We start from the raw sequence: 23,764 nt of genomic DNA on the forward strand, positions 1-23,764 counted from the left end.
TATGCGCAGTTATGTGAAGGAATCCCTGGAGAAGGGACATATTCACCCATCGTCATCACCACTGGGAGCAGGGTTCTTCTTTGTAGCCAAGAAGGATGGTTCGCTGAGACTGTGTATTGATTACCGCCTTCTTAATAAGATCACTGTTAAATTTCAGTATCCCTTGCCATTGTTATCTGACTTGTTTGCTCGGATTAAGGGGGCTAGTTGGTTCACTAAGATAGATCTTCGTGGTGCGTATAATCTGGTGAGAATCAGGCAAGGAGATGAATGGAAAACTGCATTCAATATGCCCGAGGGTCATTTTGAGTATCTAGTGATGCCGTTCGGACTTGCCAATGCTCCATCTGTGTTTCAGTCTTTTATGCATGACATCTTCCGTGAGTATCTGGATAAATTCCTGATTGTTTACTTGGATGACATTTTGATCTTCTCAGATGATTGGGAGTCTCATGTGAAGCAGGTCAGAATGGTTTTTCAGGTCCTGCGTGCTAACTCTTTGTTTGTGAAGGGATCAAAGTGTCTCTTCGGTGTGCAGAAAGTTTCATTTTTAGGGTTCATCTTTACCCCTTCTACTATCGAGATGGATCCAGTTAAGGTCCAAGCCATCCAGGATTGGATTCAGCCGACATCTCTGAAAAGTCTGCAAAAGTTCCTGGGCTTTGCTAATTTTTATCGTCGCTTCATCTGTAATTTTTCTAGCATTGCCAAACCATTGACCGATTTGACCAAGAAGGGTGCTGATTTGGTTAATTGGTCTTCTGCTGCTGTGGAAGCTTTTCAGGAGTTGAAGCGTCGTTTTTGTTCTGCCCCTGTGTTGTGTCAGCCAGATGTTTCTCTTCCGTTCCAGGTCGAGGTTGATGCTTCTGAGATTGGAGCAGGGGCGGTTTTGTCACAGAGAGGTTCTGATTGCTCAGTGATGAAACCATGTGCTTTCTTTTCCAGGAAGTTTTCGCCCGCTGAGCGTAATTATGATGTGGGCAATCGAGAGTTGCTGGCCATGAAGTGGGCATTCGAGGAGTGGCGTCATTGGCTTGAAGGAGCTAAGCATCGCGTGGTGGTATTGACTGATCATAAGAACTTGACTTATCTCGAGTCTGCCAAGCGCTTGAATCCTAGACAGGCCCGTTGGTCGTTATTTTTTGCCCGCTTCGACTTTGTGATTTCGTACCTTCCGGGCTCTAAAAATGTGAAGGCGGATGCTCTGTCTAGGAGTTTTGTGCCCGACTCTCCGGGTTTATCTGAGCCAGCGGGTATCCTCAAGGAAGGAGTCATTGTGTCTGCCATCTCCCCTGATTTGCGGCGGGTGCTGCAAAAATTTCAGGCGAATAAACCTGATCGTTGTCCAGCAGAGAAACTGTTCGTCCCTGATAGGTGGACTAATAAACTTATCTCTGAACTTCATTGTTCGGTGTTGGCTGGTCATCCTGGAATCTTTGGTACCAGAGAGTTAGTGGCTAGATCCTTCTGGTGGCCATCTCTGTCACGGGATGTACGTACTTTTGTGCAGTCCTGTGGGATTTGTGCTAGGGCTAAGCCCTGCTGTTTTCGTGCCAGTGGGTTGCTTTTGCCCTTGCCGGTCCCAAAGAGGCCTTGGACACATATTTCGATGGATTTCATTTCTGACCTTCCCGTTTCTCAAAAGATGTCAGTCATTTGGGTGGTCTGTGATCGCTTTTCTAAAATGGTCCATTTGGTGCCCTTGGCTAAATTGCCTTCCTCCTCTGATTTGGTACCTTTGTTCTTTCAGCATGTGGTTCGGTTGCATGGCATTCCTGAGAATATTGTTTCTGACAGAGGTTCCCAGTTTGTTTCAAGGTTTTGGCGAGCCTTTTGTGGTAGGATGGGCATTGACCTATCCTTTTCCTCGGCTTTCCATCCTCAGACTAATGGCCAGACCGAACGAACCAATCAGACCTTGGAAACATATCTGAGATGTTTTGTTTCTGCAGACCAGGATGATTGGGTGTCCATTTTGCCGTTGGCTGAGTTCGCCCTTAATAATCGGGCCAGCTCGGCTACCTTGGTTTCTCCATTTTTTTGCAATTCTGGGTTCCATCCTCGTTTCTCTTCAGGACAGGTTGAGTCTTCGGACTGTCCTGGTGTGGATTCTGTGGTGGATAGGTTGCAGCAGATCTGGACTCAGGTAGTGGACAATTTGATCTTGTCCCAGGAGAAAGCTCAACTTTTCGCTAATCGCAGACGCCGTGTGGGTCCCCGACTTCGTGTTGGGGATCTGGTTTGGTTATCTTCTCGTCATATTCCTATGAAGGTTTCCTCTCCTAAATTTAAACCTCGTTTTATTGGTCCGTATAGGATTTCTGAGGTTCTCAATCCTGTGTCTTTTCGTTTGACCCTCCCAGACTCCTTTTCCATACATAATGTATTCCATAGGTCGTTGTTGCGGAGATACGTGGCACCTATGGTTCCATCTGTTGAGCCTCCTGCCCCGGTTTTGGTGGAGGGGGAATTGGAGTATATTGTGGAGAAGATTTTGGATTCTCGTGTTTCTAGACGGAAACTCCAGTATCTGGTTAAATGGAAGGGTTATGCTCAGGAAGATAATTCCTGGGTTATTGCCTCTGATGTTCATGCTTCCGATCTTGTTCGTGCCTTTCATGCGGCTCATCCTGGTCGGCCTGGGGGCTCTGGTGAGGGTTCGGTGACCCCTCCTCAAGGGGGGGGGTACTGTTGTGAATTCTGTGGCTGAATTCACTCCTGTGGTTACAAGTGGTACTGCAACTTCTGAGCTTCCTCCCTCAGGTGTTCTGGTGAGCTCGTTAACTGCTTCATTACTTAACTCCGCCTGATGCTGCTATCCTTGCTCCTTGTCAATGTTTCAGTGTTGGATCTGAGCTTCTCCTGATTGTTCCTGTGACCTGCTGCTCTGTATAGCTAAGTGCTTTTTGCTTTTTTGTTGCTTTTTTTCTGTCCAGCTTGTCTTTTGTTTTGCTGGAAGCTCTGAGACGCAAAGGGTGTACCGCCGTGCCGTTAGTTCGGCACGGTGGGTTTTTTTTGCCCCCTTTGCGTGGTTTTGCTTTAGGGTTTTTTGTAGACTGCAAAGTTCGCTTTACTGTCCTCGCTCTGTCCTAGAATATCGGGCCCCACTTTGCTGAATCTATTTCATCCCTACGTTTTGTCTTTTCATCTTACTCACAGTCATTATATGTGGGGGGCTGCCTTTTCCTTTGGGGAATTTCTCTGGGGCAAGTCAGGCCTATTTTTCTATCTTCAGGCTAGCTAGTTTCTTAGGCTGTGCCGAGTTGCCTAGGTAGTTGTTAGGCGCAATCCACAGCCGCTTTTAGTTGTGTTTAGGATAGGATCAGGTGTGCAGTCTACAGAGTTTCCACGTCTCAGAGCTCGTTCTTGTATTTTTGGGTATTTGTCAGATCACTGTGTGCGCTCTGATCGCTAAGCACACTGTGTTTCTGGATCGCCTTCATAACACCTGTCATTAGCAAACATAACAGGCAATATACTACGTAACTGAGCAGTATACTACATGGCTCTGTGCTGTATACTACGTCACTGGGCAATATACTACGTCACTGGGCAATATACTACGTAACTGAGCAATATACTACGTGGCTGCGCAATATACTACGTCACTCAGGGCCGTATTTGCCACTAGGCACTTGAGGGCACGTGCCTAGGGCGGCGGGATGCGGGGGGGCGCCCTTGAGCTAGGTTTTTTCTTTTTTTTTTTTTTATAAAACTCCGGGGTCAAGTTTCCGCCCCCCCTCCTCCCGCCCCCCTTCCCGCCCCCCCCTCCTCCCTCCTTCCCGCCCCCCCTCCCTCCCTCCCTGAAGACGTAATACTCACCTTCCTCCAGCGGTGGCTGCAACTGCGTCTCAGCGCCGTCCTGTCTTCAGCGGTCACATGGTACCGATCATTAAGGGTGATGAATATGCGCATATTCATCACCCTTAATTAGTGCTACCATGTGACCGCTGAAGACAGGAAGGAAGACGCTGAGATGCCAGGAAGTTCTGTGCTGCGCGCCGGTGAGAGGTAAGTATGACAGGGAAAAAAAGTGGGGTGCCGTGCACACAGGGGAGAAGGATGGGGAGCCGTGCATACAGGGGAGAAGGATGGGGAGCCGTGCATACAGGGGAGAAGGATGGGGAGCCGTGCATACAGGGGAGAAGGATGGGGAGCCGTGCATACAGGGGAGAAGGATGGGGAGCCGTGCACACAGGGGAGAAGGATGGGGAGCCGTGCATACAGGGGAGAAGGATGGGGAGCCGTGCATACAGGGGAGAAGGATGGGGAGCCGTGCATACAGGGGAGAAGGATGGGGAGCCGTGCATACAGGGGAGAAGGATGGGGAGCCGTGCACACAGGGGAGAAGGATGGGGAGCCGTGCACACAGGGGAGAAGGATGGGGAGCCGTGCATACAGGGGAGAAGGATGGGGAGCCGTGCATACAGGGGAGAAGGATGGGGAGCCGTGCATACAGGGGAGAAGGATGGGGAGCCGTGCATACAGGGGAGAAGGATGGGGAGCCGTGCACACAGGGGAGAAGGATGGGGAGCCGTGCACACAGGGGAGAAGGATGGGGAGCCGTGCATACAGGGGAGAAGGATGGGGAGCCGTGCATACAGGGGAGAAGGATGGGGAGCCGTGCATACAGGGGAGAAGGATGGGGAGCCGTGCATACAGGGGAGAAGGATGGGGAGCCGTGCACACGGGAGAAGGATGGGGAGCCGTGCATACAGGGGAGAAGGATGGGGAGCCGTGCATACAGGGGAGAAGGATGGGGAGCCGTGCATACAGGGGAGAAGGATGGGGAGCCGTGCACACAGGGGAGAAGGATGGGGAGCCGTGCACACAGGGGAGAAGGATGGGGAGCCGTGCATACAGGGGAGAAGGATGGGGAGCCGTGCACACAGGGGAGAAGGATGGGGAGCCGTGCATAGAGGGGAGAAGGATGGGGAGCCGTGCATACAGGGGAGAAGGATGGGGAGCCGTGCATACAGGGGAGAAGGATGGGGAGCCGTGCATACAGGGGAGAAGGATGGGGAGCCGTGCATACAGGGGAGAAGGATGGGGAGCCGTGCATACAGGGGAGAAGGATGGGGAGCCGTGCACACAGGGGAGAAGGATGGGGAGCCGTGCATACAGGGGAGAAGGATGGGGGAGCCATGAACGCAGGGGAGAAGGATGGGGGAGCCATGAACGCAGGGGAGAAGGATGGGGGAGCCATGAACGCAGGGGAGAAGGATGGGGGAGCCATGAACGCAGGGGAGAAGGATGGGGGAGCCATGAACGCAGGGGAGAAGGATGGGGGAGCCATGAACGCAGGGGAGAAGGATGGGGGAGCCATGAACGCAGGGGAGAAGGATGGAGGAGCCATGAACGCAGGGGAGAAGGATGGGGGGCCATGAACGCAGGGGAGAAGGATGGGGGAGCCATGAACGCAGGGGAGAAGGATGGGGGAGCCATGAACGCAGGGGAGAAGGATGGGGGAGACATGAACGCAGGGTGGGAGGATGGGGGAGCCATGAACGCAGGGGAGAAGGATGGGGGAGTCATGAACGCAGGGGAGAAGGATGGGGAGCCATGAACGCAGAGTGGGAGGATGGGGGAGCCATGAACGCAGAGTGGGAGGATGGGGGAGCCATGAACGCAGGGGAGAAGGATGGGGGAGCCATGAACGCAGGGGAGAAGGATGGGGAGCCATGAACGCAGAGTGGGAGGATGGGGGAGCCATGCTTGCAGGGGAGAAGGATGGGGGAGCCATGAACGCAGGGTGGGAGGATGGGGGAGGCATGAACGCAGTGTGGGAGGATGGAGTATAAATATGGAGTATAAATACTGGGCCCTATAAGGGGGACACAGTGTGAGAGGACAGTGAAGAGGGGACCGGTATAGAAAGGAGAGGACAGTGTGAAGAGCATGTACCATAAGAGGGACAGTGTGTGGGTCATACTTTGTGCAGACAATATAGTGAGGGGCAATTTTTTATTTGGGAGCATTATAATGACACTTGTATCTTTAAGGGCGTCATGTGGAGACTTTCTGCAAAAGAGCGGCGAAGATGGAAGTCTGCAGAGATGGCTGTGGATGAGAAAAAACTCATCATGGGATCTGGACAAGATGAAGAAAAGGAGAACGGCTCCAGAGGCGACGTCATCTATCAGGTGCCTGGATGTAAATGTTATTTGTGATGCTAACTCTCATGTTTTTATATATGTTAGGAGATTTAAAGGGACACTGTCACCTGAATTTGGAGGGAACAATTTTCAGCCATAGGGGTGGGGTTTTCGGGTGTTTGATTCACCCTTTCCTTACCCGCTGGCTGCATGCTGGCTGCAATATTGGATTGAAGCTCATTCTCTGTCCTCCGTAGTACATACTGTACCTGCACAATCTGCAATCTTGCCTTGCGCAGGCGTGTACTATGGAGGACAGAGAATGAGCTTCAATCCAATATTGCAGCCAGCATGCAGCCAGCGGGTAAGGAAAGGGTGAATCAAACACCCGAAAACCCCGCCCCTATGGCTGAAAATTGTTCCCTCCAAATTCAGGTGACAGAGTCCCTTTTAAAGGGGATGTCCAGGCTTGTGATGAGTCTGCAGTCATTCTTTGTGACTGCAGACTTCTGAATTCTCACAGTGCACACTGCACGCTGTCAGGATTCTCTCATGCTGGGGATTTACATTAATGCGATCACGTGCTGACTAGACATGCGTGACCTCCGTCAATGAAAATGAACTGAGCGAGGCCGGGCACATCTAGTCGGAATGTGGTCAGAAGTATACAAATCACATACTTGTGCTGACATGACCGTCCACCGGCAAGGGAGAATCCTAAAAGTGTGCAGTACATGCGTTGTGAGAATTCAGAAGCTGCGATGTCAGGATTCAGCTCTGCAAGTTCCAGTAGTCGTCACATGGACACGTCACTCATATGCGATTTTTCAGACTTAGGGTATGTGTCCACGTTCAGGATTGCATCAGGATTTGGTCAGTATTTTACATCAGTATTTGTAGCCAAAACCAGGAGTAGGTGATAAATACAGAAGTGGTGCATATGTTTCTATTATAGTTTTCCTCTAATTGTTCCACTCCTGGTTTTGGCTTACAAATACTGATGAAAAATCCTGACCAAATCCTGATGCAATCCTGAACGTGGACACATACTCTTATGGTCCTGCGACAACGAGCTTCTCTTCTGCTTCTCTTAGTTTTTCACTGAACATTGAGAGCATTAGGGAGAGGAGCTCGTGGGCACATGACTGAGTGTGCAAATCACATATGTCCTTGGCGGAGGGGGGGCACCAAAATGAATTCTTTCCCCGGGTGCCAGAAACCCTAGATACACCTCTGCTGGTATGCTACTGCGAGCGGCGATTACCGGGTGCGGTGGAGGGAGGTCTGTGCACAGGCAGTGAGGCAGGGACTGAGGGTGTGCACAGAGAGGATGGAGACCCGGACACTGCCCGTCCCAGTCTACGCCGTAGCCTAGAGCCCTCATTATCATAGGAATATGGCAGTTAATAAATTGTTTTTCTGAAGCTTTATAGTGTAGTTATAGGTCAGGGAGGGTTGGATAGGGATGAGCTAGCAAGGTGCAGGGACAGGTAGTGATGGCTACTTGCAAACATGTGCGGCAATTGCGGTTTTGCACTTACGATGATACATAAAACACTGCTAGTAGTGTTTTTTCTCATTGCTGCAAGTACCGCATTTGCCGAATGGCGGCAAAACCGCAAGTGCCGCACATGTCTGTAAGTCCCATAGGGAATGAATGAGGCCGAACGCAGTGTTGCCCTAAGTGATCCATTACGCGGCAGATGCGGAAAAACTGTCGGATCTGCTGCAAAAGGCGACTTTCATATCAGCGATTTTTGCCAAAGTCACTGCCGATAGTGTCATACTCACCAAAGGGGGAGGCAGCACTAAAAGTGCCTAGGGCAGCAGAAACTCTAAATACGGCCCTGACGTCACTGGGCAATATACTACGTAACTGGGCAATATACTACGTGGCTGGGCAATATACTACGTCACTGGGAAATATACTACATGGCTGGGCAATATACTATGTGGCTGGGCAATATACTACGTGGTTGGGCAATATACTATGTCACTGGGCAATATACTACGTCACTGGGCAATATACTACGTGTCTGGGCAATATACTATGTGGCTGGGCAATATACTACATGGCTGGGCAATATACTACGTGGTTGGGCAATATACTGTGCCACTGGGCAATATACTACGTCACTGGGCAATATACTACGTAACTGAGCAATATACTACGTGGCTGCGCAATATGCTATGTCACTGGGCAATATACTATGTAACTGGGCAATATACTATGGCTGGGCAATATACTACGTCACTGGGCAATATACTACGTGATTGGGCAATATACTACGTGGCTGGGCAATATACTACATGGTTGGGCAATATACTATGTCACTGGGCAATATACTACGTCATTGGGCAATATACTACGTGTCTGGGCAATATACTACGTGGCTGGACAATATACTACGTGACTGGGCATATACTACGTGACTGGGCAATATACTACGTGGCTGGACAATATACTACGTGACTGGGCAATATACTACGTGACTGTGCAATATACTACGTGACTGTGCAATATAATACGTGGCTGGGCAATATACTACGTGACTGGGCAATATACTACGTGACTGTGCAATATACTACGTGGCTGGGCAATATACTACGTGGTTGGGCAATATACTACGTGGTTGGGCAATATACTACGTGGGCTGTGCAATATACTACGTGGACATGCATATTCTAGAATACCCGATGCGTTAGAATCGGGCCACCATCTAGTAATTAATAAGAGACAATAGCCAGGGATCCTATTACAAATAATTATATGTCTGCAACCTATATCTGGACTTTAGTGGATCACTGTTGTGATAATTACACAACAACTCATTCAACTGTGACCCAATATACATCCTAATTTGGATGTATGTGACTTTAATGGTTTTAAAACATATTAGCTAATAAATTAATAAAAGTAAATATTTATTCGAAGAAAAAAGTGGACAAGCCAGCTCACCGGTTGATGGAAGCACGGAACTCCGTCTTGAAAGGCAATGGATTCACAGCAGAAAAAAACACATGTTCCAGCTTCTTAGAAATAAAATAGCAGATTTATTGAAAAATTCTTAAAAAGTGCATGCTCCACAGATCTGACAATAGCCCCGGGAGGAAAGCGACGCGTTTCGACTGCAAGCGCAGTCTTTATCCAAGCTGATCTATCCCAAAGCCCATGCGGACATATATAGTACTATGCACCAATCAACAGGAAATAACACATCACATGATTAAAAAGGTCCTGAAAGGCTGTAGCAATTACATACAAATAAACACATAAACAAAAAAAAAATTTTTCTTTTAAAACAATATAATATTGATTACTGGATTTTAGACAGATTTCAATAATGAAACATTATCTCATTTCTACGATTCAAGCCGCCTGTAAAACGTGTGCCCAAAACAAAAATCCAATAAGCTTCCCGAGTTAATAGCATTCTATGGATATCTCCACCACGGTAAGGTTTTTTTATTTTCTCCAGACCCAGTACACGAAAAAATGAAGTATTCCGTGTGTGATGATCAATAAAGTGTTTAGCCGGAGATGAAATGTTGCGATTTGTATTTTTTGTAATGTCATATAGATGTTCTGTAATGCGATTTTTTAATTTTCGTCCAGTACACCCTATATAGGACTTGTCGCATGCGGTACAGTCAATTTTATAAACCACATTCCGAGTGTTGCAATTTATAAAATCTTGTATTTGGAATGAGTTAGTATGGTTATAATTTTGAAATAACTTCATAGTGACCATGTGTTTGCATGTCGAACAATTAGTTGTGTTGCACTTGAAACAGCCTTTACATTTTAGCCATGTAGATTGTGGTCTATCTGAGACAAAAACACTTGGTGATAAAATGCTCCCCAAAGTGGGTGCTTTTCTGGCAATGATATTACAGCCATTGTTACATAGTTACATAGTTATTAAGGTTGAAGGAAGACTATAAGTCCATCTAGTTCAACCCATAGCCTAACCTAACATGCCCTAACATGTTGATCCAGAGGAAGGCAAAAAAAACCCATGTGGCAAATAGTAAGCTCCACATTGGGGAAAAAAATTCCTTCCCGACTCCACATACGGCAATCGGACTAGTTCCCTGGATCAACGCCCTATCAAGGAATCTAGTGTATATACCCTGTAACATTATACTTTTCCAGAAAAGTATCCAGTCCCCTCTTAAATTTAAGTAATGAATCACTCATTACAACATCATACGGCAGAGAGTTCCATAGTCTCCCCCAAGGGCAGAACTCACAAAAATACCATTAGCAACCACAGGAGGGAGCTCCAGAATGGAATTCACAACAGTACCCCCCCCCCTTGAGGAGGGGTCACCGAACCCTCACCAGAGCTCCCAGGCCAATCAGGACGAGCCAAATGAAAAGCACAAACCAAATCGGCAGCATGAACATCGGAGGCAACAACCCAAGAATTATCCTCCTGGCCATAACCCTTCCACTTGACCAGATATTGAAGCTTCCGCCTCGAAAAACGAGAATCCAAAATCTTCTCCACCACATATTCCAATTCCCCCTCAACCAACACTGGAGCAGGAGGATCAACGGAGGGAACCATAGGTACCACATATCTCCGCAACAAGGATCTATGGAACACATTATGAATGGAAAAGGAAGCTGGAAGGGCCAAACGAAAAGACACTGGATTGATAATTTCAGAAATCTTATAAGGCCCAATAAAGCGAGGTTTGAACTTAGGGGAAGAAACCTTCATAGGAACATGATGAGAAGACAACCAGACCAAATCACCAACACGAAGCGGGGACCAACACACCGACGACGGTTAGCAAAACGTTGAGCCTTTTCCTGAGACAACGTCAAATTGTCCACCACATGAGCCCAAATTTGCTGCAACCTGTCCACCACGGAATCCACACCAGGACAGTCAGAAGGCTCCAGCTGCCCTGAAGAATAACGAGGATGAAAACCAAAGTTACAAAAGAAAGGCGAAACCAAGGTAGCAGAACTAGCCCGATTATTAAGGGCAAACTCGGCCAACGGCAAAAAGGTCACCCAATCATCCTGATCAGCAGACACGAAGCATCGGCATTCAATAATGCCGGATCCCCTGTTTCAAGAGCAAAAGCCCAGTCTTGAGGATCACCACGCAGTAAAGATATGATGATTTTTACTTGCTGAATGGGATCACCAGAAGAACGGGGTTTCAAAGCAAAAACAATTTGCAGCTATTTTTAAAGTTCAAAAACTTGGATCTGTCCCCAAAAAACAAATCAGGAGTAGGAATTCTAGGCTCTAGAGCCAGAGTCTGGACAATATAATCTTGGATATTCTGGACTCTTGCAGCAAGTTGATCCACACGAGAAAACAAACCCTGAACCTCCATACCAGAGCATATATCCAGCACCACCCAGATATCAAGAGGAAAAAAAAGACAGAACAGAGCACAGAAAAAAAATGGTTCAGAACTCTTTTTTTTCCCTTCTTTTGAGATGCAATTAATTCATTTTTGGCCTGCTGTACTGTTATGACCTGGTGGTTAAGAGGCCAAACTGATATGACCTGGAGGCTAAAACGCAATATGGGACGAGCTCTGAGAAGGTGGTATCTCTACTGACCGCAGTCCCTAATCCTAACAACAACACTAGAAATAGCCGTGGGATGTTCCTGACTCTCTCTAGACACCTCTTCACAGCCTAAGAAATAACTACCCCTAAAGAAGGAAATAGAAAGCTATCTTGCCTCAGAGAAACCACCAAAAGGAAAGTCAGCCCCCCACAAATATTGACTGTGAATGGAGAGGGAAATGATGTACAAAAAAATGAAATCAGAATTCAACAAAGGAGGCCAATACTAAACTTGATAGACAGAGAGAAAAGTATACTGTGCGGTCAGTATAAAAAACTACAAAATCCACGCAGAGTTTACAAAAATGAACTCCACACCGACTCACGGTGTGGAGGGGCAAATCTGCTTTCCCAGAGCTTCCAGCTAGCCTGAATAAGACATAGTGACAAGCTGGACAAAAAGAGACATATTTGCAAAGCAAAAGAGTCCAACAAAATGGACAAACAAAACTAGCAAAAACTTATCTTTTGCAGACAAGGACTGGCCATATGAGAAATCCAAGGAGAGAACCAAATCCAACCAAGAACATTGACAGCAGGCATGAACTAAAGCCCAGAGCAGGTTTAAATAACAAACCCAGGCAAGGCGATTAGTGAAGGCAGCTGCTACAGCTACCTAAAGGAGCAGCAGTTCCACTCGAAACCACCAGAGGGAGCCCCAAGGGCAGAACTCACAAAAATACCATTAGCAACCACAGGAGGGAGCTCCAGAACGGAATTCACAACAGTGTCCTAGCCATAACATACCTGGGGGACATTAGAAACTAGTAACATCTGGAACCAAAGAACGAGAGAGAGCTGTAGAGAACGAACGAACGAGAACAGCAGTTGTGAGGACTATTCCGAATGCTCAGCAGGATAGGACTACAAAACACAGGCGCTAGTGGTAGGCAACGATTTCCATCTGTGAAGGAAACTCTGGATGTGCCCATCAGACCGGCCGGTCTCTGATAGCCCTGTTAAACGTACTCTGGATAGAGGATCTTGAAGCCTTCAGTAAAGAGGTAAAGAGACTGCAACCTTGTGTCCTCATTATTGACTGTACCTCACACCATCACCATCCACCTTACTGGGAAGCCCTGGGGACATACTTCACCTGTGGGAAGGTATACCATCCAGCTGCCATTCCATCACCCCAGGGGACCCCATAGCAGCGTCGGTCACCCTGACCGAACACCACAGGTGGCATCACAAACCCTTGACAGACTGCAATACTACTTTCATTGGACGCCATTTAGCAGGGTCGCGGACCGGGCCTAGCCACCGTGACCGCCTCAGAACTGAACCAGAGAGGCCCGGTACCGAAACGCGTGGCCCTGTGTCTGGGGGCGCTCCAATAGAAACTGATCAAATTAGTCTGACATGAACGGTCCCTAGTAAACCCGTGCTGATACTGGGTCATGAGGTTATTCCTCTTCAGATACTCCAGTATAGCATCCCTTAGAATGCCCTCCAGGATTTTACCCACAGTAGAGGTTAAGCTTACTGGCCTATAATTTCCAAGTTCAGTTTTTGTCCCCTTTTTGAATATTGGCACCACATTTGCTATATGCCAGTCCTGTGGTACAGACCCTGTTATTACGAAGTCTTTAAAGATTAAAAATAATGGTCTATCAATGACTGTACTTAATTCCTGCAGTACTCGAGGGTGTATCCCATCCGGGCCCGGAGATTTGTCAATTTTAGTGATTTTTATACGCCGCCGCACTTCCTGCTGGGATAAGCAGGTGACATTTAATTGGGAATTTTTATCACTAGTCATTTTGTCTGCCATGGGATTTTCTTGTGTAAATACTGATGAAAAAAAGTCATTTAGCATATTGGCTTTTTCCTCATCCTCATCCACCATTTCACCCAGACTATTTTTAAGGGGGCCAACACTATCGTTTTTTAGTTTCTTACTATTTATGTAGTTAAAGAATATTTTAGGATTATTTTTACTCTCTATGGCAATGAGTCTCTCTGTTTCAATCTTTGCTGCCTTGATTTTCTTTTCACAGAATGTATTAAATTTTTTGTATTTATTTAATGCCTCCTCACTACCTACTTCCTTTAATTCTCTAAATGCTTTCTTTTTGTCACTTATTGCGCCCCTTACAGATCTATTTAGCCATATTGGTTTCCTCCTATTTCTAGTATGTTTATTCCCATACGGTATATACTGTGCACAGGTCCTATCCAGGATGCTAATAAATGTCTCCCATTTTCTTTGTGTATTTATGTGTCTCAGGATATCGTCCCAGTTAATTGCACCAAGATCCTCTCTCATCCGTTGGAAATTTGCCCTCATGAAGTTTAGTGTCCTTGTAACCCCTCTATTACACATCTTTTTAAAGGATACATGAAAACTTATTATTTTGTGATCGCTATTTCCCAAGTGACCCCCAACTCTTATATTTGATATGCGGTCTGGTCTGTTGGTTAATATTAGGTCTAGCAGTGCCCCCCTTCTTGTTGGGTCCTGAACCAGTTGTGAAAGGTAATTGTCTCTCTTAGTTGTCAAAAACCGATTACCTTTGCTGGAACTGCAGGTTTCTGTTCCCTGGATCAACGCCCTATCAAGGAATGTAGTGTATATACCCTGCAACATTATACTTTTCCAGAAAGGTATCCAGTCCCATCTTAAGATGTGTAAGATTTTAGCAAGGATTGGGTCCTCAAATAAAATTGGTAGAGACTTGTGAATTATTTTTTTAATTGCATTCAATTGTGGGCTATACTGCAGGCATACAAAAGGTTTTTCCGCATATTTTTAATATTCACTGGAGCGCTATTGCCAGCAGGAGATTTTATTAGATCGTTATGATTTTTCTTTGACACAATACCAAGAGCGCGGTTCAACATCCAATTCGGATAGCCGCTTTTTTTAAGTCTGGTGCAAGATTTGACCAGATCCTGTTGCAGAGCAACCTCATCATTACAGTTGCGTTTTAGTCTGGTAAATTCTCCTACCAGAATTGACTGAACGGTGTGCTTTGGGTGGCTGCTGTGTGCGTGAAGAATGGTGTTCCCTGCCAGCGGTTTGGAGAAAGTGCGGGTGGTAATTATATGTTTGTCTACTCCCGTGAGTTCCAGATCTAGAAAAGTAATTTTGGAATTTTCATGAACATATGTGAATCTGATGTTAAATTCATTATGATTAATGTAATCAACAAAATCCTGTATGACTGATGCATCCCCCTTCCAAATTATAAGCGTATCATCAATATATCTCCCGTACCAGGCAATGAAAGGAACAAATTTGTTAGATGTACTGTACAAAAAATGAAATTCCCAAAAAGCCATAACTAAATTGGCTAAAGATGGCGAGAACTTTGCACCCATCACCACACCCGTGTGCTGTAAATAAAAATCCCGATTGAAAGAAAAAAAATTATGGGTCAACAAAAAAAAATGTAACCTGTAAAATATATTCAATTAAATCTTGGGAATAACCGCTGTATTTCTCCAAATGAAATCGTAGAGCTTTTAATGCTATGTTGTGGGGTATGCAAGTATAAAGGGAAACCAAGTCACAACTGAGCCAGGAAAAATTAGATGACCATTTTTTCTGTGACAAAATGTTCAAAATGTCTCTCGTGTCTTTAATACAGGTCCTTCTCAAAAAATTAGCATATAGTGTTAAATTTCATTATTTACCATAATGTAATGATTACAATTAAACTTTCATATATTATAGATTCATTATCCACCAACTGAAATTTGTCAAGTCTTTTATTGTTTTAATACTGATGATTTTGGCATACAACTCCTGATAACCCAAAAAACCTGTCTCAATAAATTAGCATATCAAGAAAAGGTTCTCTAAACGACCTATTACCCTAATCTTCTGAATCAACTAATTAACTCTAAACACAAGCAAAAGATACCTGAGGCTTTTATAAACTCCCTGCCTGGTTCATTACTCAAAACCCCCATCATGGGTAAGACTAGCGACCTGACAGATGTCAAGAAGGCCATCATTGACACCCTCAAGCAAGAGGGTAAGACCCAGAAAGAAATTTCTCAACAAATAGGCTGTTCCCAGAGTGCTGTATCAAGGCACCTCAATGGTAAGTCTGTTGGAAGGAAACAATGTGGCAGAAAACGCTGTACAACGAGAAGAGGAGACCGGACCCTGAGGAAGATTGTGGAGAAGGACCGATTCCAGACCTTGGGGAACCTGAGGAAGCAGTGGACTGAGTCTGGTGTGGAAACATCCAGAGCCACCGTGCACAGGCGTGTGCAGGAAATGGGCTACAGGTGCCGCATTCCCCAGGTAAAGCCACTTTTGAACCATAAACAGCGGCAGAGGCGCCTGACCTGGGCTACAGAGAAGCAGCACTGGACTGTTGCTAAGTGGTCCCAAGTACTTTTTTCTGATGAAAGCAAATTTTGCATGTCATTCGGAAATCAAGGTGCCAGAGTCTGGAGGAAGACTGGGGAGAAGGAAATGCCAAAATGCCTGAAGTCCAGTGTCAAGTACCCACAGTCAGTGATGGTGTGGGGTGCCATGTCAGCTGCTGGTGTTGGTCCACTGTGTTTCATCAAGGGCACGGTCAATGCAGCTAGCTATCAGGAGATTTTGGAGCACTTCATGCTTCCATCGGCTGAAATGCTTTATGGAGATGAAGATTTCATTTTTCAGCACGACCTGGCACCTGCTCACAGTGCCAAAACCACTGGTAAATGGTTTACTGACCATGGTATTACTGTGCTCAATTGGCCTGCCAACTCTCCTGACCTGAACCCCATAGAGAATCTGTGGGATATTGTGAAGAGAAAGTTGAGAGACGCAAGACCCAACACTCTGGATGAGCTTAAGGCCGCTATTGAAGCATCCTGGGCCTCCATAACATCTCAGCAGTGTCACAGGCTGATTGCCTCCATGCCACGCCGCATTGAAGCAGTCATTTCTGCCAAAGGATTCCCGACCAAGTATTGAGTGCATAACTGAACATTATTATTTGATGGTTTTTTTGTTTGTTATTAAAAAACACTTTTATTTGATTGGATGGGTGAAATATGCTAATTTATTGAGACAGGTTTTTTGGGTTATCAGGAGTTGTATGCCAAAATCATGAGTATTAAAACAATAAAAGACCTGACAAATTTCAGTTGGTGGATAATGAATCTATAATATATGAAAGTTTAATTGTAATCATTACATTATGGTAAATAATGAAATATAACACTATATGCTAATTTTTTGAGAAGGACCTGTATAGCCTGGTACTCTGAGAACCAAAGGCTGTAATAGAGAATCCAACCATTGTCCCATAAGTTCGTTGGTAGGAGTCATCTCAAAAAAACTAAGTGACTCTCTTATAGTTTCTCATCCAGTCACACCCATTTTATATGGGTTACCGAAGATTCATAAAAACAGCACCTCTCAACCCATGCGTCCAATCGTATCCAGTATTGGCTCTACCAACGAACTTATGAGACAATGGTTGGATTCTCTATTACAGCCTACTAGGGTTGAGCGAAACGGGTCGAACATTTTCAAAAGTCGCCGACTTTTGGCTAAGTCGGGGTTTCATGAAACCCGATCCGACCCCTGTGCGGGGTCGGCCATGCGGTACGCGACTTTCGCGCCAAAGTCGCGTTTCAATGACGCGAAAAGCGCCATTTCTCAGCCAATGAAGGTAAACGCAGAGTGTGGGCAGCGTGATGACATAGGTCCTGGTCCCCACCATCTTAGAGAAGGGCATTGCAGTGATTGGCTTGCTGTCTGCGACGTCACAGGGGCTATAAAGAGGCGTTCCCGCCGACCGCCATCTTACTGCTGCTGATCTGAGCTTAGGGAGAGGTTGCTGCCGCTTTGTCAGAAGCAGGGATAGCGTTAGGCAGGGTCCATTAACCACAAAACCGCTTGTGCTGCAGCGATTTGCACTGTCCAACACCACCCTCGGTGTGCAGGGACAGTGGAATTTTTTTTTTTTTTTTTTTTCCCCTCAGCGCTGTAGCTCATTGGGCTGCCCTAGAAGGCTCCCTGATAGCTGCATTGCTGTGTGTACGCCGCTGTGCAAACCAACTGCTTTTTTCAAAGCACAAATCCTCTTGTTCCTTCCTTTCTGCACAGCTATCTTTTTTGTTTGTCCACACTTTTTATTTCATTTGTGCATCAGTCCACTCCTTATTGCTGCCTGCCATACCTGGCTGAGATTACTGCAGGCAGGGAGATAGTAGCTGCCTGCCATACCTGGCTGAGATTACTGCAGGCAGGGAGATAGTAATTGTAGGACATTCCCTGTTTTTTTTTTTTTTTTTTTTTTGGTGGGAGATTAAGATTGGCAATTTGGCATTTCTGCTAGAGTGCCATCCCTGTGTGTGCCATCTCTCTCACATAGTGGGCCATAGAAAGCCTTTTCATTTTTCTGTATTTTTTTTTGTGGGGTGTATAAATTCTCCCTGATAAAAATACAGTGGGAGATTAATATTGGCCTTTGGGCTTGTGTGCCAGTCCTGAGTGTGCCATCTCTCTCACAAATAGTGGGCCATAGAAAGCCTATTTTATTTTTTTTTGGGTTTTATAAATTCTCCCTGAAAAAAAGGGAGATTAATATTGGCCTCTGGGCTTCTGTGCCAGTCCTGAGCGTGCCATCTGTGCCAGTCCTGAGCGTCCCATCTCTCTCACAAATAGTGGGCCATAGAAAGCCTATTTAATTTTTTTTTTGGTTTTATAAATTTTCCCTGAAAAAAGGGAGATTAATATTGGCCTCTGGGCTTGTGTGCCAGTTGTGAGCGTGCCATCTGTGCCAGTCCTGAGCGTGCCATCTCTCTCACAAATAGTGGGCCATAGAAAGCCTATTTAATTTTTTTTTTGGTTTTATAAATTTTCCCTGAAAAAAGGGAGATTAATATTGGCCTCTGGGCTTGTGTGCCAGTTGTGAGCGTGCCATCTGTGCCAGTCCTGAGCGTGCCATCTCTCTCACAAATAGTGGGCCATAGAAAGCCTATTTAAATATTTTTTTGGTTTTATAAATTCTCCCAGAAAAAAAGGGAGATTAATATTGGCCTCTGGGCTTCTGTGCCAGTTGTGAGCGTGCCATCTGTGCCAGTCCTGAGCGTGCCATCTCTCTCACAAATAGTGGGCCATAGAAAGCCTATTTAAATATTTTTTTGGTTTTATAAATTCTCCCAGAAAAAAAGGGAGATTAATATTGGCCTCTGGGCTTCTGTGCCAGTCCTGAGCGTGCCATCTGTGCCAGTCCTGAGCGTCCCATCTCTCTCACAAATAGTGGGCCATAGAAAGCCTATTTTATTTTTTTTTTGGGTTTCAGAAATTCTCCCTGGAAAAAAAAAGGGAGATTAATATTGCCCTTTGGGCTTGTGTGCCAGTACTAAGCGTTCCATCTCTCTCTCTCTCTCAGTCAGTGGGCCATAGAACGCCTATTTTTGGTTTTATTTGTTTTCTAAATTCTCCCTGAAAAAATCATTTTATTTTATTTGGTTTCTAAATTCTTCCTGATAAAATCATATTTTTTTTATTATTTTTTTTTCTAAAGTCTCCCTGAAAAAAAAAAAAAAAAAAACAACCAAAAAAAACAGTGGGAGATTAATATTGGCCTTTCTGCTTGTGTGCCAGTCTTGACTCCTGGGTGCGTCATCTCTCAGTCAGTGGGCCATAGAACGCCTATTTTTGGTTTTATTTGTTTTCTAAATTCTCCCTGAAAAAATCATTTTATTTTATTTGGTTTCTAAATTCTTCCTGATAAAATCATATTTTTTTTATTATTTTTTTTTCTAAAGTCTCCCTGAAAAAAAAAAAAAAAAAAACAACCAAAAAAAACAGTGGGAGATTAATATTGGCCTTTCTGCTTGTGTGCCAGTCTTGACTCCTGGGTGCGTCATCTCTCAGTCAGTGGGCCATAGAACGCCTATTTTTGGTTTTATTTGTTTTCTAAATTCTCCCTGAAAAAATCATTTTATTTTATTTGGTTTCTAAATTCTTCCTGATAAAATCATATTTTTTTTATTATTTTTTTTTCTAAAGTCTCCCTGAAAAAAAAAAAAAAAAAAACAACCAAAAAAAACAGTGGGAGATTAATATTGGCCTTTCTGCTTGTGTGCCAGTCTTGACTCCTGGGTGTGCCATCTCTCTCTCTCTCTCTCTCCAATTGTGGTCCATAGAAAGCCTACATTTTTTTTCCTTGATTTGGGTTCCAAAATCTACCAGAGAAAATAACTCCATCAATCATTGGTAGAAAAATATTGGCCTCTGGGCTTGTGTGCCACTCCTGATTCCTGTGTGCGTCATCTCTCACTCAGTGGCCCATAGAAAGCATATAGTTTGTTACATTTGTTTTCTAAATTCTCCCTGCAAAAATCTATTTTTTTTTTTTTGGGGGGTTTCTAAAGTGTTCCTGAAAAAAATAAAAATAAAAAAAAAATAATAGTGTGACATTAATATTAACATTTGTGCTTCAGTGACAGTCCTGCGTGTGGGGCATCTCTCTAATTTGCAGCCACCAAAAAAAGAGTGTGTAACATTGGGCCTGATTTTCGCTGTGGTCTCACCAACCTGTAAAGGGGTAGCTAAATCATACTGAAGTTATAGCTCACCGTGTAAGTTGTGTGACTGCAACAAATAACGTTAGTTTGGTTACGTTTTTAAAACAATGAGGAAGTCTAGTGGAAGAGGTCGTGGCCGGGGGCGTTCATTGTCAGCTGGTAATGAGGGTAGTGGTAGTGGTGGAGCATCAGGTGGTCGTGGGGGAAAAAATATTGCACCTAAGTCTGGAGCTGTGGAGCCAGGTTCGTCGTCCGGCTACACAAGGCCTCGAACGCTCCCTTTTCTGGGATTAGGAAAACCGCTTTTAAAGCCGGAGCAGCAAGAGCAAGTTTTGGCTTATCTTGCTGACTCAGCCTCTAGCTCTTTTGCCTCATCTCGTGAAACTGGTAAAAGTAAAAGCAGCGCGTCGTTAGTGGATGTTCACGGTCAGGGACAAGTCACTTCCTTGTCCTCTTCAGCAAAAACAACAACAGAGAAGAATGCAGCAGGCGACACAACGGGTTACTCCATGGAGCTCTTTACACATACCGTCCCTGGCTTAGAAAGTGAAGCAGTTAACAGTCCATGCCCATTACAAATTGAATCTGACATGGAGTGCACTGACGCACAGCCACAGCCAGACTACTATGCTGGTCCTTTGACTCAGACCACAACATTGCCCTCGCAGGGTGCTGATCAAGAATCAGACCCTGATGAGACTATGTTGCCCCATCACGAACGCTATACCACCGAACGACACGGTGACACAGACGAAGTTGCGCAGGAGGTACAAGAAGAGTTATTAGATGACCCAGTTCTTGACCCCGATTGGCAGCCATTGGGGGAACAGGGTGCAGGCGGCAGCAGTTCTGAAGCAGAGGAGGAGGAGGGGCCGCAGCAGGCATCAACATCGCCACAGGTTCCATCTGCCGGGCCCGTATCTTGCCCAAAACGCGTGGCAAAGCCAAAACCTGGTGGAGGACAGCGTGGCCATCCGGTTAAAGCTCAGTCTGCAATGCCTGAAAAGGTATCCGATGCTAGAAAGAGTGCAGTCTGGCATTTTTTTAAACAACATCCAATTGATCAGCGCAAAGTCATCTGTCAAAAATGTTCTACTTCCTTAAGCAGAGGTCAGAATCTGAAAAGTCTCAATACTAGTTGCATGCATAGACATTTAACCACCATGCATTTGAAAGCTTGGACTAACTACCAAACGTCCCTTAAGGTTGTTGCACCCTCGGCCAATGAAGCTAGTCATCAACGCAACATCCCTTCCGGCAGTGTAGGACCACCATTTAGCGCACCACCTGCTGTATCTGTGCAGGTATCTTTGCCAGGCCAAAGCAGTCAGGGTCAGGGAATCACCAGTTTCGTAGTAGGAAACACTGCATCTAGGGCACCGGCGGCAACAATACCATCTCCCACCGTCTCTCAGTCTGCCATGTCCACCGGCACCCCCGCTAGTTCCACGATCTCCAGCTCTCCAGTCCAGCTCACCCTACATGAGACTATGGTTAGAAAAAGGAAATACTTAGCCTCGCATCCGCGTACACAGGGTTTGAACGCCCACATAGCTAGACTAATCTCGTTAGAGATGATGCCCTACCGGTTAGTTGAAAGCGAAGCTTTCAAAGACCTGATGGACTACGCTGTACCACGCTACGAGCTACCCAGTCGACACTTTTTTTCCAGAAAAGCCATCCCAGCCCTCCACCAGCATGTTAAAGAGCGCATCGTCCATGCACTCAGGCAATCTGTGAGCACAAAGGTGCACCTGACAACAGATGCATGGACCAGTAGGCATGGCCAGGGACGTTACGTGTCCATCACGGCACACTGGGTAAATGTGGTGGATTCAGGGTCCACAGGGGACAGCAAGTTTGGGACAGTTCTGCCTAGCCCACGGTCTAGTAAACAGTTGTCTGTAGCCGTTCGCACCCCCTCCTCCTCCTCCTCCTCGTCCTCCTGCAGAAGCAAGAGCTCGTCCACAGACCGCAGTCGCACAAACACTCCATCCGCACCTGCCACTGTTGCACACCAGGTCTCCCATTATGGGGCAGCTACTGGCATACGTCAGCAGGCTGTATTGGCTATGAAGTGTTTGGGCGACAATAGACACACCGCGGAAGTTCTGTCCGAGTTCTTGCAGCAAGAAACGCAGTCGTGGCTGGGCACTGTAGATCTTGAGGCAGGCAAGGTAGTGAGTGATAACGGAAGGAATTTCATGGCTGCCATCTCCCTTTCCCAACTGAAACACATTCCTTGCCTGGCTCACACCTTAAACCTGGTGGTGCAGTGCTTCCTGAAAAGTTATCCGGGGTTATCCGACCTGCTCCTCAAAGTGCGTGGACTTTGCGCACATATCCGCCGTTCGCCTGTACACTCCAGCCGTATGCAGACCTATCAGCGTTCTTTGAACCTTCCCCAGCATCGCCTAATCATAGACGTTGCAACAAGGTGGAACTCAACACTGCACATGCTTCAGAGACTGTGCGAACAGAGGCGGGCTGTTATGTTTTTGTGGGAGGATACACATACACGGGCAGGCAGTAGGATGGCAGACATGGAGTTGTCAGGTGTGCAGTGGTCGAAGATTCAAGACATGTGTCAAGTCCTTCAGTGTTTTGAGGAATGCACACGGCTGGTTAGTGCAGACAACGCCATAATAAGCATGAGCATCCCCCTAATGCGTCTGCTGATGCAAAGTTTGACGCACATAAAGGATCAGGCGTCTGCACCAGAGGAAGAGGAAAGCCTTGATGACAGTCAGCGATTGTCTGGTCAGGGCAGTGTACATGACGAGGTACCGGGCGAAGAGGAGGTGGAGGATGAGGAGGATGATGGGGATGAGTATATTTTTAATGAGGAAGCTTTCCCGGGGGCACGGGAAATTGGTGGCGTGGCAAGGCCGGGTTCTGGTTTTTTGAGGGACACAAGTGACGTAGATTTGCCTGCAACTGCCCCTCAACCAAGCACAACCGCAGATTTGACAACGGGAACTTTGGCCCACATGGCGGATTATGCCTTGCGTATCCTCAAAAGGGACACACGCATTACAAAAATGATGAACGATGACGATTACTGGTTGGCCTGCCTCCTTGATCCTCGCTATAAAGGCAAATTGCAAAATATTATGCCACATGAGAACTTGGAACTAATATTAGCAACAAAACAATCAACTCTTGTTGACCGTTTGCTTCTGGCATTCCCTGCACACAGCGCCCGTGATCGTTCTCACACGAGCTCCAGGGGCCAGCAGACCAGAGGTGTTAGAGGGGCAGAAATCAGAAGTGGCGTTGGACAGAGGGGTTTTCTGACCAGGTTGTGGAGTGATTTTTCTATGACCGCAGACAGGACAGGTACTGCAGCATCAATTCAAAGTGACAGGAGACAACATTTGTCCAGTATGGTTACAAACTATTTTTCATCCCTTATCGACGTTCTCCCTCAACCGTCATTCCCATTTGATTACTGGGCATCCAAATTAGACACCTGGCCAGAATTGGCAGAATATGCATTGCAGGAGCTTGCTTGCCCGGCAGCTAGTGTCCTATCAGAAAGAGTATTCAGTGCTGCAGGTTCAATACTAACA

The sequence above is a fragment of the Ranitomeya imitator genome, chromosome 1 (genome assembly GCF_032444005.1).
Source record: "Ranitomeya imitator isolate aRanImi1 chromosome 1, aRanImi1.pri, whole genome shotgun sequence".
In the NCBI taxonomy this organism is placed as follows: Eukaryota; Metazoa; Chordata; class Amphibia; order Anura; family Dendrobatidae; genus Ranitomeya; species Ranitomeya imitator.